This window comes from Salmo salar, chromosome 28, assembly GCF_965601325.2.
Source record: "Salmo salar chromosome 28, fSalSal1, whole genome shotgun sequence".
NCBI classification, from domain to species: domain Eukaryota; kingdom Metazoa; phylum Chordata; class Actinopteri; order Salmoniformes; family Salmonidae; genus Salmo; species Salmo salar.
In genome coordinates this window covers 23,716,177-23,731,557 of record NC_138318.1, presented here as the reverse complement: position 1 = coordinate 23,731,557, position 15,381 = coordinate 23,716,177, and the positions used below count along the sequence as shown (strand labels likewise).

Here is a 15,381-nt window from a genome sequence, read left to right as displayed (position 1 = left end):
TCCCCTCCCTTCAGTCTACCCCTCTGTCTACCCCTCTGTCTACCCCTCTGTCCCCTCCCTTCAGTCTACCCCTCTGTCCCCTCCCTTCAGTCTACCCCTCTGTCTACCCCTCTGTCTACCCCTCTGTCTACCCCTCTGTCCCCTCTCTTCAGTCTACCCCTCTGTCCCCTCTCTTCAGTCTACCCCTCTGTCCCCTCTCTTCAGTCTACCCCTCTGTCTACCCCTCTGTCCATTCCCTTCAGTCATCCCCTCTGTCTACCCCTATGTCCATTCCCTTCAACCTACCCCTCTGTCTACCCCTCTGTCCACCCCTCTGTCCACCCCTCTGTCCATTCCCTTCTGTCTACCCTTCAGTCTACCCCTCTGTCTACCCCTCTGTCTACCCCTCTGTCTACCCCTCTGTCCATTCCCTTCAGTCTACCCCTCTGTCTACCCCTCTGTCTACCCCTCTGTCTACCCCTCTGTCTACCCCTCTGTCCATTCCCTTCAGTCTACCCCTCTGTCTACCCCTCTGTCTACCCCTCTGTCCCCTCCCTTCAGCCTACCCCTCTGTCCCCTCCCTTCAGTCTACCCCTCTGTCTACCTCTGTCCCCTCCCTTCAGTCTACCCCTCTGTCGACCCCGCTGTCCCCTCCCTTCAGTCTACCCCTCTGTCTACCCCTCTGTCTACCCCTCTGTCCCCTCCCTTCAGTCTACCCCTCTGTCCCCTCCCTTCAGTCTACCCCTCTGTCTACCCCTCTGTCTACCCCTCTGTCTACCCCTCTGTCCCCTCTCTTCAGTCTACCCCTCTGTCCCCTCTCTTCAGTCTACCCCTCTGTCCCCTCTCTTCAGTCTACCCCTCTGTCCCCTCTCTTCAGTCTACCCCTCTGTCCCCTCTCTTCAGTCTACCCCTCTGTCTACCCCTCTGTCCATTCCCTTCAGTCATCCCCTCTGTCTACCCCTATGTCCATTCCCTTCAACCTACCCCTCTGTCTACCCCTCTGTCCACCCCTCTGTCCACCCCTCTGTCCATTCCCTTCTGTCTACCCTTCAGTCTACCCCTCTGTCTACCCCTCTGTCTACCCCTCTGTCCATTCCCTTCAGTCTACCCCTCTGTCTACCCCTCTGTCTACCCCTCTGTCCCCTCCCTTCAGCCTACCCCTCTGTCCCCTCCCTTCAGTCTACCCCTCTGTCTACCTCTGTCCCCTCCCTTCAGTCTACCCCTCTGTCGACCCCGCTGTCCCCTCCCTTCAGTCTACCCCTCTGTCTACCCCTCTGTCTACCCCTCTGTCCCCTCCCTTCAGTCTACCCCTCTGTCCCCTCCCTTCAGTCTACCCCTCTGTCTACCCCTCAGTCTACCCCTCTGTCCCCTCTCTTCAGTCTACCCCTCTGTCCCCTCTCTTCAGTCTACCCCTCTGTCCCCTCTCTTCAGTCTACCCCTCTGTCCCCTCTCTTCAGTCTACCCCTCTGTCCCCTCTCTTCAGTCTACCCCTCTGTCTACCCCTCTGTCCATTCCCTTCAGTCATCCCCTCTGTCTACCCCTATGTCCATTCCCTTCAACCTACCCCTCTGTCTACCCCTCTGTCCACCCCTCTGTCCACCCCTCTGTCCATTCCCTTCTGTCTACCCTTCAGTCTACCCCTCTGTCTACCCCTCTGTCTACCCCTCTGTCTACCCCTCTGTCCATTCCCTTCAGTCTACCCCTCTGTCTACCCCTCTGTCCATTCCCTTCAGTCAACCCCTCTGTCTACCCCTCTGTCTACCCCTCTGTCTACCCCTCTGTCCATTCCCTTCAGTCTACCCCTCTGTCTACCCCTCTGTCCCCTCCCTTCAGTCTACCCCTCTGTCTACCCCTCTGTCTACCCCTCTGTCCCCTCCCTTCAGTCTACCCCTCTGTCTACCCCTATGTCCATTCCCTTCTGTCTACCCCTCTGCCTACCCCTCTGTCTACCCCTCTGTCCATTCCCTTCAGTCTACCCCTCTGTCTACCCCTCTGTCCATTCCCTTCAGTCTACCCCTCTGTCTACCCCTATGTCCATTCCCTTCTGTCTACCCCTCTGTCTACCCCTCTGTCTACCCCTCTGTCTACCCCTCTGTCCCCTCCCTTCAGTCTACCCCTCTGTCCCCTCCCTTCAGTCTACCCCTCTGTCTACCCCTGTCTACCCCTCTGTCTACCCCTCTGTCTACCCCTCTGTCTACCCCTCTGTCCCCTCCCTTCAGTCTACCCCTCTGTCTACCCCTCTGTCTACCCCTATGTCCATTCCCTTCTGTCTACCCCTCTGTCTACCCCTCTGTCCATTCCCTTCAGTCTACCCCTATGTCCATTCCCTTCAGTCTACCCCTCTGTCTACCCCTCTGTCCCCTCCCTTCAGTCTACCCCTCTGTCTACCCCTCTGTCCATTCCCTTCAGTCTACCCCTCTGTCCCCTCCCTTCAGTCTACCCCTCTGTCTACCCCTCTGTCTACCCCTCTGTCTACCCTTCAGTCTACCCCTCTGTCTACCCCTCTGTCTACCCCTCTGTCTACCCTCTGTCTACCCCTCCCTTCAGCCTACCCCTCTGTCCCCTCCCTTCAGTCTACCCCTCTGTCTACCTCTGTCCCCTCCCTTCAGTCTACCCCTCTGTCTACCCCTCTGTCTACCCCTCTGTCCCCTCCCTTCAGTCTACCCCTCTGTCTACCCCTCTGTCTACCCCTCTGTCTACCCCTCTGTCCCCTCTCTTCAGTCTACCCCTCTGTCCCCTCTCTTCAGTCTACCCCTCTGTCCCCTCTCTTCAGTCTACCCCTCTGTCTACCCCTCTGTCCATTCCCTTCAGTCATCCCCTCTGTCTACCCCTATGTCCATTCCCTTCAACCTACCCCTCTGTCTACCCCTCTGTCCACCCCTCTGTCCACCCCTCTGTCCATTCCCTTCTGTCTACCCCTCTGTCTACCCCTCTGTCTACCCCTCTGTCTACCCCTCTGTCTACCCCTCTGTCCATTCCCTTCAGTCTACCCCTCTGTCTACCCCTCTGTCCATTCCCTTCAGTCAACCCCTCTGTCTACCCCTCTGTCCATTCCCTTCAGTCTACCCCTCTGTCTACCCCTCTGTCCATTCCCTTCAGTCTACCCCTCTGTCTACCCCTATGTCCATTCCCTTCTGTCTACCCCTCTGTCTACCCCTCTGTCTACCCCTCTGTCCCCTCCCTTCAGTCTACCCCTCTGTCCCCTCCCTTCAGTCTACCCCTCTGTCCCCTCCCTTCAGTCTACCCCTCTGTCTACCCCTATGTCCATTCCCTTCAGTCATCCCCTCTGTCTACCCCTATGTCCATTCCCTTCAGTCTACCCCTCTGTCTACCCCTCTGTCCCCTCCCTTCAGTCTACCCCTCTGTCTACCCTTCAGTCTAACCCTGTCTACCCCTCTGTCTACCCCTCTGTCTACCCCTCTGTCCCCTCCCTTCAGTCTACCCCTCTGTCTACCCCTCCCTTCAGTCTACCCCTCTGTCCCCTCCCCTCTGTCTACCCCTCTGTCTCCTCCCTTCAGTCGACCCCTCTGTCCCCTCCCTTCAGTCTACCCCTCTGTCCCCTCCCTTCAGTCTACCCCTCTGTCCCCTCCCTTCAGTCTACCCCTCTGTCTACCCCTATGTCCATTCCCTTCAGTCTACCCCTCTGTCTACCCCTCTGTCTACCCCTCTGTCCCCTCCCTTCAGTCTACCCCTCTGTCCCCTCCCTTCAGTCTACCCCTCTGTCCCCTCCCTTCAGTCTACCCCTCTGTCTACCCCTCTGTCTACCCCTCTGTCCCCTCCCTTCAGTCTACCCCTCTGTCTACCCCTCCCTTCAGTCTACCCCTCTGTCCCCTCCCCTCTGTCTACCCCTCTGTCTCCTCCCTTCAGTCGACCCCTCTGTCCCCTCCCTTCAGTCTACCCCTCTGTCCCCTCCCTTCAGTCTACCCCTCTGTCCCCTCCCTTCAGTCTACCCCTCTGTCTACCCCTCTGTCCATTCCCTTCAGTCTACCCCTCTGTCTACCCCTCTGTCCCCTCCCTTCAGTCTACCCCTCTGTCCCCTCCCTTCAGTCTACCCCTCTGTCCCCTCCCTTCAGTCTACCCCTCTGTCCCCTCCCTTCAGTCTACCCCTCTGTCTACCCCTCTGTCTACCACTCTGTCTACCCCTCTGTCCCCTCCCTTCAGTCTACCCCTCTGTCCATTCCCTTCAGTCTACCCCTCTGTCTACCCCTCTGTCTACCCCTCTGTCTACCCCTCTGTCCATTCCCTTCAGTCTACCCCTCTGTCTACCCCTCTGTCCCCTCCCTTCAGTCTACCCCTCTGTCTACCCCTCTGTCTACCCTTCAGTCTACCCCTCTGTCTACCCCTCTGTCTACCCCTCTGTCCCCTCTCTTCAGTCTACCCCTCTGTCCCCTCTCTTCAGTCTACCCCTCTGTCCCCTCTCTTCAGTCTACCCCTCTGTCCCCTCTCTTCAGTCTACCCTCTGTCCCCTCTCTTCAGTCTACCCTCTGTCCCCTCCCTTCTGTCGACCCTCTGTCTCCTCCCTCTGTCGACCCCTCTGTCTCTCCCTTCTGTCTACCCCTCTGTCTCCTCCCTTCAGTCTACCCCTCTGTCCCCTCCCTTCAGTCTACCCCTCTGTCCCCTCCCTTCAGTCTACCCCTCTGTCTACCCCTCTGTCTACCCCTATGTCCATTCCCTTCTGTCTACCCCTCTGTCTACCCCTCTGTCCATTCCCTTCAGTCTACCCCTCTGTCTACCCCTATGTCCATTCCCTTCAGTCTACCCCTCTGTCTACCCCTCTGTCTACCCCTCTGTCCCCTCCCTTCAGTCTAACCCTCTGTCCCCTCCCTTCAGTCTACCCCTCTGTCTACCCCTCTGTCTACCCCTCTGTCCCCTCCCTTCAGTCTACCCCTCTGTCTACCCCTCTGTCTACCCCTCCCTTCAGTCTACCCCTCTGTCTACCCCTCCCTTCAGTCTACCCCTCTGTCTACCCCTCTGTCCCCTCCCCTCTGTCTACCCCTCTGTCCCCTCCCTTCAGTCTACCCCTCTGTCCCCTCCCTTCAGTCTACCCCTCTGTCCCCTCCCTTCAGTCTACCCCTCTGTCTACCCCTATGTCCATTCCCTTCAGTCTACCCCTCTCTCTATCCCTCTGTCTACCCCTCTGTCCCCTCCCTTCAGTCTACCCCTCTGTCCCCTCCCTTCAGTCTACCCCTCTGTCTACCCCTCTGTCTACCCCTCTGTCTACCCCTCTGTCTACCTTTCAGTCTACCCTTCAGTCTACCCCTCTGTCTACCCTTCTGTCCCCTCCCCTCTGTCTACCCCTCTGTCTCCTCCCTTCTGTCTACCCCTCTGTCTCCTCCCTTCTGTCTACCCCTCTGTCTCCTCCCTTCTGTCTACCCCTCTGTCTCCTCCCTTCAGTCTACCCCTCTGTCTCCTCCCTTCAGTCTACCCCTCTGTCTCCTCCCTTCAGTCTACCCCTCTGTCCCCTCCCTTCAGTCTACCCCTCTGTCCCCTCCCTTCAGTCTACCCTCTGTCTACCCCTCTGTCTACCCCTCTGTCCCCTCCCTTCAGTCTACCCCTCTGTCCCCTCTCTTCAGTCTACCCCTCTGTCCCCTCCCTTCAGTCTACCCCTCTGTCTACCCCTCTGTCTACCCCTCTGTCTACCCCTCTGTCTACCCCTCTGTCCATTCCCTTCAGTCTACCCCTCTGTCCATTCCCTTCAGTCTACCCCTCTGTCTACCCCTCTGTCCCCTCCCTTCAGTCTACCCCTCTGACTACCCCTCTGTCTACCCCTCTTCAGTCTACCCCTCTGTCCCCTCTCTTCAGTCTACCCCTCTGTCCCCTCCCTTCAGTCTACCCCTCTGTCTACCCCTCTGTCCATTCCCTTCAGTCTACCCCTCTGTCTACCCCTCTGTCTACCCCTCTGTCCATTCCCTTCAGTCTACCCCTCTGTCTACCCCTCTGTCCCCTCCCTTCAGTCTACCCCTCTGTCCCCTCCCTTCAGTCTACCCCTCTGTCCCCTCTCTTCAGTCTACCCCTCTGTCTCCCCGTCCCCTCCTTCAGTCTACCCCTCTGTCCCCTCCCTTCAGTCTACCCCTCTGTCTACCCCTCTGTCCCCTCCCTTCAGTCTACCCCTCTGCTCCGTCTACCCTTCTGTCCATTCCCTTCTGTCTACCCCTCTGTCTACCCCTCTGTCTACCCCTCTGTCTACCCCTCTACCCCTCTGTCTACCCCTCTGTCCACTCCCTTCAGTCTACCCCTCTGTCCATTCCCTTCAGTCTACCCCTCTGTCTACCCCTCTGTCCCCTCCCTTCAGTCTACCCCTCTGTCTACCCCTCTGTCTACCCCTCTGTCTACCCCTCTGTCCCCTCTCTTCAGTCTACCCCTCTGTCCCCTCTCTTCAGTCTACCCCTCTGTCCCCTCCCTTCAGTCTACCCCTCTGTCCCCTCCCTTCAGTCTACCCCTCTGTCTACCCTCTATGTCCATTCCCTTCAGTCTACCCCTCTGTCTACCCCTCTGTCCCCTCCCTTCAGTCTACCCCTCTGTCCCCTCCCTTCAGTCTACCCCTCTGTCCCCTCCCTTCAGTCTACCCCTCTGTCCCCTCCCTTCAGTCTACCCCTCTGTCCCCTCCCTTCAGTCTACCCCTCTGTCTACCCCTCTGTCCCCTCTTCAGTCTACCCCTCTGTCCCCTCTCTTCAGTCTACCCCTCTGTCCCCTCCCTTCAGTATACCCCTCTGTCCCCTCCCTTCAGTCTACCCCTCTGTCCCCTCCCTTCAGTCTACCCCTCTGTCTACCCCTCTGTCTACCCCTCTGTCTACCCCTCTGTCTACCCCTCTGTCCCCTCCCTTCAGTCTACCCCTCTGTCCATTCCCTTCAGTCTACCCCTCTGTCTACCCCTCTGTCTACCCCTCTGTCTACCCCTCTGTCTACCCCTCTGTCCCCTCTCTTCAGTCTACCCCTCTGTCCCCTCTCTTCAGTCTACCCCTCTGTCCCCTCTCTTCAGTCTAGCCCTCTGTCCCCTCTCTTCAGTCTACCCCTCTGTCCCCTCTCTTCAGTCTACCCCTCTGTCCCCTCTCTTCAGTCTACCCCTCTGTCCCCTCTCTTCAGTCTACCCCTCTGTCCCCTCCCTTCAGTCTACCCCTCTGTCTACCCCTCTGTCTACCCCTCTGTCTACCCCTCTGTCTACCCCTCTGTCTACCCCTCTGTCCATTCCCTTCAGTCTACCCCTCTGTCTACCCCTCTGTCCATTCCCTTCAGTCTACCCCTCTGTCCATTCCCTTCAGTCTACCTCTCTGTCTACCCCTGTCTCCTCCCCTCTGTCTACCCCTCTGTCTCCTCCCTTCTGTCTACCCCTCTGTCTCCTCCCTTCTGTCTACCCCTCTGTCTCCTCCCTTCTGTCTACCCCTCTGTCTCCTCCCTTCTGTCGACCCCTCTGTCTCCTCCCTTCTGTCGACCCCTCTGTCTCCTCCCTTCTGTCGACCCCTCTGTCTCCTCCCTTCAGTCTACCCCTCTGTCCCCTCCCTTCAGTCTACCCCTCTGTCCCCTCCCTTCAGTCTACCCCTCTGTCCATTCCCTTCTGTCTACCCCTCTGTCCATTCCCTTCAGTCTACCCCTCTGTCTACCCCTATGTCCCCTCCCTTCAGTCTACCCCTCTGTCCCCTCCCTTCAGTCTACCCCTCTGTCTACCCCTCTGTCTACCCCTCTGTCTACCCCTCTGTCCCCTCCCTTCAGTCTACCCCTCTGTCTACCCCTCTGTCTACCCCTCCCTTCAGTCTACCCCTCGGTCTACCCCTCCCTTCAGTCTACCCCTCTGTCTACCCCTCTGTCTCCTCCCTTCAGTCTACCCCTCTGTCTCCTCCCTTCAGTCTACCCCTCTGTCCCCTCCCTTCAGTCTACCCCTCTGTCCCCTCCCTTCAGTCTACCCCTCTGTCTACCCCTCTGTCCATTCCCTTCAGTCTACCCCTCTGTCTACCCCTATGTCCATTCCCTTCAGTCTACCCCTCTGTCTACCCCTCTGTCTACCCCTCTGTCCCCTCCCTTCAGTCTACCCCTCTGTCTACCCCTCCCTTCAGTCTACCCCTCTGTCTACCCCTCTGTCCCCTCCCCTCTGTCTACCCCTCTGTCCCCTCCCTTCAGTCTACCCCTCTGTCTACCCCTATGTCCATTCCCTTCAGTCTACCCCTCTGTCTATCCCTCTGTCTACCCCTCTGTCCCCTCCCTTCAGTCTACCCCTCTGTCTACCCCTCTGTCTACCCCTCTGTCCCCTCCCTTCAGTCTACCCCTCTGTCCCCTCCCTTCAGTCTACCCCTCTGTCCCCTCCCTTCAGTCTACCCCTCTGTCTACCCCTCCCTTCAGTCTACCCCTCTGTCTACCCCTCCCTTCAGTCTACCCCTCTGTCTACCCCTCTGTCCCCTCCCTTCAGTCTACCCCTCTGTCCCCTCCCTTCAGTCTACCCCTCTGTCCCCTCCCTTCAGTCTACCCCTCTGTCCCCTCCCTTCTGTCTACCCCTCTGTCCCCTCCCTTCAGTCTACCCCTCTGTCCCCTCTCTTCAGTCTACCCCTCTGTCCCCTCTCTTCAGTCTACCCCTCTGTCCCCTCTCTTCAGTCTACCCCTCTGTCCCCTCTCTTCAGTCTACCCCTCTGTCCCCTCTCTTCAGTCTACCCCTCTGTCCCCTCTCTTCAGTCTACCCCTCTGTCCCCTCTCTTCAGTCTACCCCTCTGTCCCCTCTCTTCAGTCTACCCCTCTGTCCCCTCTCTTCAGTCTACCCCTCTGTCCCCTCTCTTCAGTCTACCCCTCTGTCCCCTCTCTTCAGTCTACCCCTCTGTCCCCTCCCTTTAGTCTACCCCTCTGTCCCCTCCCTTCAGTCTACCCCTCTGTCTACCCCTCTGTCTACCCCTCTGTCTACCCCTCTGTCTACCCTTCAGTCTACCCTTCAGTCTACCCTTCAGTCTACCCTTCAGTCTACCCTTCAGTCTACCCTTCAGTCTACCCTTCAGTCTACCCCTCTGTCTACCCTTCTGTCCATTCCCTTCAGTCTACCCCTCTGTCCATTCCCTTCAGTCTACCCCTCTGTCTACCCCTCTGTCCCCTCCCCTCTGTCTACCCCTCTGTCTACCCCTCTGTCCCCTCCCCTCTGTCTACCCCTCTGTCTCCTCCCTTCAGTCTACCCCTCTGTCCCCTCCCTTCAGTCTACCCCTCTGTCTCCTCCCTTCAGTCTACCCCTCTGTCCCCTCCCTTCAGTTTACCCCTCTGTCTCCTCCCTTCAGTCTACCCCTCTGTCTACCCCTCAGTCTACCCCTCTGTTCCCTCTCTTCAGTCTACCCCTCTGTCCCCTCCCTTCAGTCTACCCTCTGTCTACCCCTCTGTCTACCCCTCTGTCCCCTCCCTTCAGTCTACCCCTCTGACTACCCCTCTGTCTACCCCTCTGTCTACCCCTCTGTCCCCTCCCTTCAGTCTACCCCTCTGTCTACCCCTCTGTCTACCCCTCTGTCCCCTCCCTTCAGTCTACCCCTCTGTCTACCCCTCTGTCCCCTCCCTTCAGTCTACCCCTCTGTCTACCCCTCTGTCCCCTCCCTTCAGTCTACCCCTCTGTCCATTCCCTTCAGTCTACCCCTCTGTCCATTCCCTTCAGTCTACCCCTCTGTCTACCCCTCTGTCTACCCCTCTGTCCCCTCCCTTCAGTCTACCCCTCTGTCTACCCCTCTGTCTACCCCTCCCTTCAGTCTACCCCTCCCTTCAGTCTACCCCTCTGTCTACCCCTCCCTTCAGTCTACCCCTCTGTCTACCCCTCCCTTCAGTCTACCCCTCTGTCTACCCCTCCCTTCAGTCTACCCCTCTGTCTACCCCTCTGTCCCCTCCCTTCAGTCTACCCCTCTGTCTACCCCTCTGTCCCCTCCCTTCAGTCTACCCCTCTGTCCATTCCCTTCAGTCTACCCCTCTGTCCATTCCCTTCAGTCTACCCCTCTGTCTACCCCTCTGTCTACCCCTCTGTCCCCTCCCTTCAGTCTACCCCTCTGTCTACCCCTCTGTCTACCCCTCCCTTCAGTCTACCCCTCCCTTCAGTCTACCCCTCTGTCTACCCCTCCCTTCAGTCTACCCCTCTGTCTACCCCTCCCTTCAGTCTACCCCTCTGTCTACCCCTCCCTTCAGTCTACCCCTCTGTCTACCCCTCTGTCCCCTCCCTTCAGTCTACCCCTCTGTCCCCTCCCTTCAGTCTACCCCTCTGTCTACCCCTCTGTCCCCTCCCTTCAGTCTTCCCCTCTGTCCCCTCCCTTCAGTCTACCCCTCTGTCTACCCCTCTGTCCCCCTCCCCCCAGGACCAGGGCCAGGGAACAGGTGGGTTTGGAACACATCAGATCACACCCACCAGACCACACCCACCAGACCACACCCACCAGACCACACCCACAACAGGTTTCTACCCCATAGAACTAAGTCACTAATCATACCAGACAAAGCAACATCTACAAAGCTGATCCACTGGAGCTACTTGTGGAGGAAATCAGAGGGGAAACAAGATGGAGAAAGAGGGGCTGAGAGTAAAATAGACATAGAAAAGGTTGAAGAAGAGTAAGAGAGAGATGAAGGAAGAGGGGAAATACCAGCGAGCGGTTACAGAGAAAGAGCAAGAGACAGAGGCAGAGAGAGATGAATAAGGAGGGGAAGGAGTTAGAGAGCAAAGGAGAGAGAGCGACATCGAAGAAGAGAGAAAGAGAAAGACAGCGAGAGCGGGCCCCTGTCCTGAAAAGCCAGTGATGCGGAGCAGCATCAGCACATATGAAACAGTGAGCAGGACAATGAACCCGGCTCTGTAACCGGACCCCGTGTGCGTAATCTCTCCGTCACAAAAGAAAAGAGCGAGGGAAGGAGGGAGGACGAGGGAGGAGGGAGGGAAGACAGGGGGCTCGGCCATCTTAATCTGGCTTCTCATGGCGAGGCTGGAGCCCAGAGGTGTCATGTTCCAATCCGCCCTCACAAACATTCCTCATTTTTCACTTGAATTGGTGGTGTTTTGTAGCGAGCGGCCCCGTAATTAACACGGGGATCTTCAGAACTCAATGACTGAACATAATTACTTCTCTCCTTTTCTTCTCTCCCTTTCTGCGGCCTGGGCTCTCCCCGGCGAGCAGCCCCCGGGGCCCGGGTTTAGGCCTGACTGGCCAAACACAAAGGCTGGCCCAGCCATCACCCGCTGTGGAGAGAGGGGGAGAGAGAGAGGAGGAGAAGAAAGGGAGGAGGAGGGTGAGAAATGGACTGTCTCCAGCCTGCTAGGGCTGTTGGATCAGCTGTCAGTGAGACACTGGCCCAGTCAGCACTATTGAGAGAGCGCGCTATGACCTTAAAACACTGCTGCAGGGGCCCCGCAGCCTGCACTCAGCCTGGCCAAGCTATTACAGAGAGAGAGAGATAGATAGAGAGAGATAGAGATGGAGAGATAGAGAAGGGGAGAAGGAAAGAGAGACAAATACACAGACTGAGAGACAGACAGAGCGAGAGACAGAGAGAAAGACTAAATGAAAAGAGAGAGACAAACAAAAAGACTATGTTAATTGTTGTCAGCCAGCAGCACATTTCCCTGACAAAAACAAACAGACCTAAAGGGCCCACTTACCATCCACATACAAGTCAGTCACTAAATGAACACCGCCACTGTGCCTTCTGTCACTTGCCAGGCTGTGAGTGTGTTCTCCTGGGGTTGACAGAGTGACTGGCTCCCTTGGCTGCCACTAAAGTCACAGGAAAATGGTCCCTGCAGGCCCAGAGCCCAGGGATCCTCCAGTAGCACAGCTCCCTCGGAGGGCCACTTAAATACATGCGCAACTGTAGGCTAGATTAGGGCCTGCACAAGCTACATTAGCGTTAGCATCTCCATTAGCGTCACAACAGTGATTGACTGACAAGGCCACTCTGGGGTTTGCAAGTGTGAACACAACCACACTAAAGTAAGGGAATGAGGTTTGGATGCTAGCTAATGTTAGCTAATGGTCGCGTACCTCACTGACAAACACATCAACAACAACTTCAAAGACAAGGTAATAAGCTGATGTCAAATTTCACTCAAATGTAGAGTGCAGATACACAAAAAGGGACAAGTATGCTGATGACATGCATTTTTATGAACAGTTTTGAATTTTTCATGAATTTATATGAATATTTACAGCACATAAAACAGACATAAATAAATCATAAAACACACAAATCAAAAGACCACACAACACCAAGTGCACCGTAATAATTCATCTACACAAACAAAGCAATGCAACTGACACAAAAAGAACACATGAAACAAGTACACAAACATTATACACAAAGATCGTTTAAACTAACACTTGATTAGAGGCCCACTCTCCTGATGCAGGTTTTGGAGGGATGTTTCAAGCATGTTGCAGGGCAGCCATTTATAAACTGCACTCTCATCCAAGACGCTAATCAGATAATCATCTATTTGTTTTAAAACATCATCAAGTAGCCTGCATTAGGCCGGAGGACTCATCACCAGCCATGTAGCCGTTGCTAGGCAAACAGCGGCGAAGGGTTTTGTGAGGTGAAAAGGGTGGAAGGAAAGGACCAATAGGACGATGCAGCATGGCACTCCACGGACGCAGAGCGAAGAGCCACTAATTAACCACCATGCACTAATCACTTATCTCTCTAATGGGAGGACACTCACACACTCAATGCGCATATACACATTACAAACACAATGTGCAGACTCACAATGTGCAGGCAGACATTTGCAGGCATCACGTATAATAGGGAGAACAGCTCTGCACCTATCCACAATTTCATTCCATTCATGTTCATGCTCGGCATATAGTGGCCTTAGCAAATCATTTGACTTACTATGGATCTCCGTAGAATCGGAAGCGTAGGGTTCACAGAGTGTTTAGGTGTAGGTTAACACACCGGGCCAGGTTGGAATTAAAAACCTGATTAGAAGGAGGGGAGGAGGGAAGGAGGGAGGGCTGGCTTCTGGGGAGGGTGACTAAAGTGGTGAAAAATCCAATAATTGTGCCATTCTGGGGTGTGGTATTACTCTTTCATTCTCCCTCTAATACCTTTGCAACAGAAGAAAAGAGGACGAGAGAGAGAGGCCGAGAGAGAGAGGCCGAGAGAGAGAGGCCGAGAGAGAGAGGCCGAGAGAGAGAGACCGAGAGAGAGGCCGAGAGAGAGGCCGAGAGAGAGAGGAGAGAGAGAGAGAGCTGGCTGCTAAAGTATGTAGTCTTTGTAATTACCACAGTATTACTGGTCGAACAATGAAGGGCAGCTCTGACTGGGCCACCATCATTTCCTCTCTAATCCTCCTGCACATTGGCAACGCTCAGGTTTCACCACCCCCATCTCCTACCACCTATACTGACCAATACCCAACCAACCATACACTTCACTTCACCAGGGGCTTTATTTCACTAGCCATTGTATTCATTGGCTATTTACCACAGGGGTACGTCTATTGTTTGTGTGTGTGTGTGTGTGTTTTTCTCTGAGAATGTTTTTTTCTTCTATACGGGGCTAGGACAGTTGCCTGCCCTGGACACTAACCCCTGAGCTCTTAACAGCCTAACCCTTGTAGAAGGCAAAGCCATTTCCTCAAGATATGGAACCAAACCAATTACCTTAAATTAAGTCAACTGGCAACTCTTCCCCACTTCTCATCCCCTGAGCCACACGGGGCCCAAAAGCTAATCATCACAGCTAACACCTCCCCCTAGCAAACAGACAGGCCCAAGGGTACACTCACATCACACTCACAAACCATTTACTTAGCTTTTTACAATTTACCAGATTAACTCAAGACTGTAAATATAATATAACAGGGTAAATAAATGCAGTTGTCATGTAGTAGCAGACACCTTCATCCAAAGCAACTTAGGATTCATAGTGACATACCCAGTAGCCTTAATGTGGCCCATGCAGGAATCAAACCCACAACCCTGGTGGTGCTAGCAGCACCATGCTCTCTAACTGTAACAGTGGTTGTTTGTAGCAGCGCTGGTCGCTCCACCAGTATAGTGTTACACTGAGGGGCACATAGGCTCGTCACAGAGCCTGGTCTGTAAACACACACAGGGGAGCACTAATTAACTGTCACCAACACAAGAGTTAAGAGTTGCAGTGTCACAGTGTGTCAGAGTTACAGCCCCCAGACCTGCATGTAGTACCCAGGGCCCCAGCCCTCCGCCATTGTCTAACGGGATATAATTAGATAGCATTCTGGCAGAGTGAATTAGCATAATTATGCAAACAGGGGCTGCTAAAGGGTTGGCACAAGGGAGGGCCACAGGGGGAACCTCTTAAAGCACACACAGTATGCAGTACACTCACACATACACAAATGTGCACACACACTCACACAGGCGTACATATTCATGCTCGAACACTTTCTGCATTAAGGCAGGATGAACCATTATAGAGCTATGGTATCTGAACACACACAAAGACACACACACACACACACGGTGATGTATGTAAGCTCTCGGGCCTACGAGACAGCAGGAGGGGTCGTGTCACCGGGTAATGAGGACGATTAGAAGACTAAAAAGAGTTGTAACCAAAGTGACAATGAGTGGTTTTGTAAAGGAGCCACATTATAAAGCCTGCCTATTTCCAGAGACCTGCTGTGTCCGAACAGAGGTCTGAATGGATGCCCCTATAGCCCTGATTCACACAGCTCATCCCACAGCATATGGATGGCCCCTGTAGCCCTGATTCACCCAGCTCATCCCACAGCATGTCTTACAACACCTCCCTGTAGAGTCTTATGACAGCACAGAGTGAAACCTACAATGGAGGAGCTCTCTAAGACACATGACTATCTGAACCCAACGTGTGACCTAGCCTAGCATACACCCCCCCCCCCCAAAACCAGCCGCTCCTCTCCAGTCCAAACCCTGTGTCAACAAGGCTCTCATGTACCCAGCTAAAACCTCTTCAGCCCCACCTATCCCCATTGTGCCTGGAAACATTGGTCCTCACAGAAAACAAGGCCAGTTAAACCCCAAAACAAGCCCCCCTACAAGCCCTACTCCTATGGCCAATGCAGCATAGAGCACCGAAGCACACATTTGCAGGATTAATCCACCCCCAGCGTTTTGGACTCCCATTCAGGAAGAGAAGGAGCCCAAGGATTGTGGCTTGTACTCTCCTCAGGGGAGGATTTAGGGATGTGCAAGGTGGAGGGGGCCAGGGGGCAGCTAACACAGGGGCAAGGGGCACCCCCTCTTCAGACAATGAGCTCCTGAGCTCCCCCTCCAGCATTTCTGACAGGGGTATTTGGGGTGAGATGTTTGGGCCTAGCAATGCGTGAGATCAATTAGAAGTGGTTGAGAGGAGGGTTTGAAAGGCCCTGCCTAGCGGTGAGGACCCAGGGCCCCCTACCTCTAGAATCTCTACCTCCACCTCCCTCTCCCTCCCCAGGAAAATCCA

General features: G+C 55.2%; 1 protein-coding gene across 1 annotated transcript in view; it reads right to left on the bottom strand.

Moving 5' to 3' along the window:
* The window catches only part of camkmt (calmodulin-lysine N-methyltransferase), a 243,920-nt gene that overhangs the window by 224,839 nt on the left and 3,700 nt on the right, over nt 1-15,381 (bottom strand). The window lies entirely within an intron of this gene.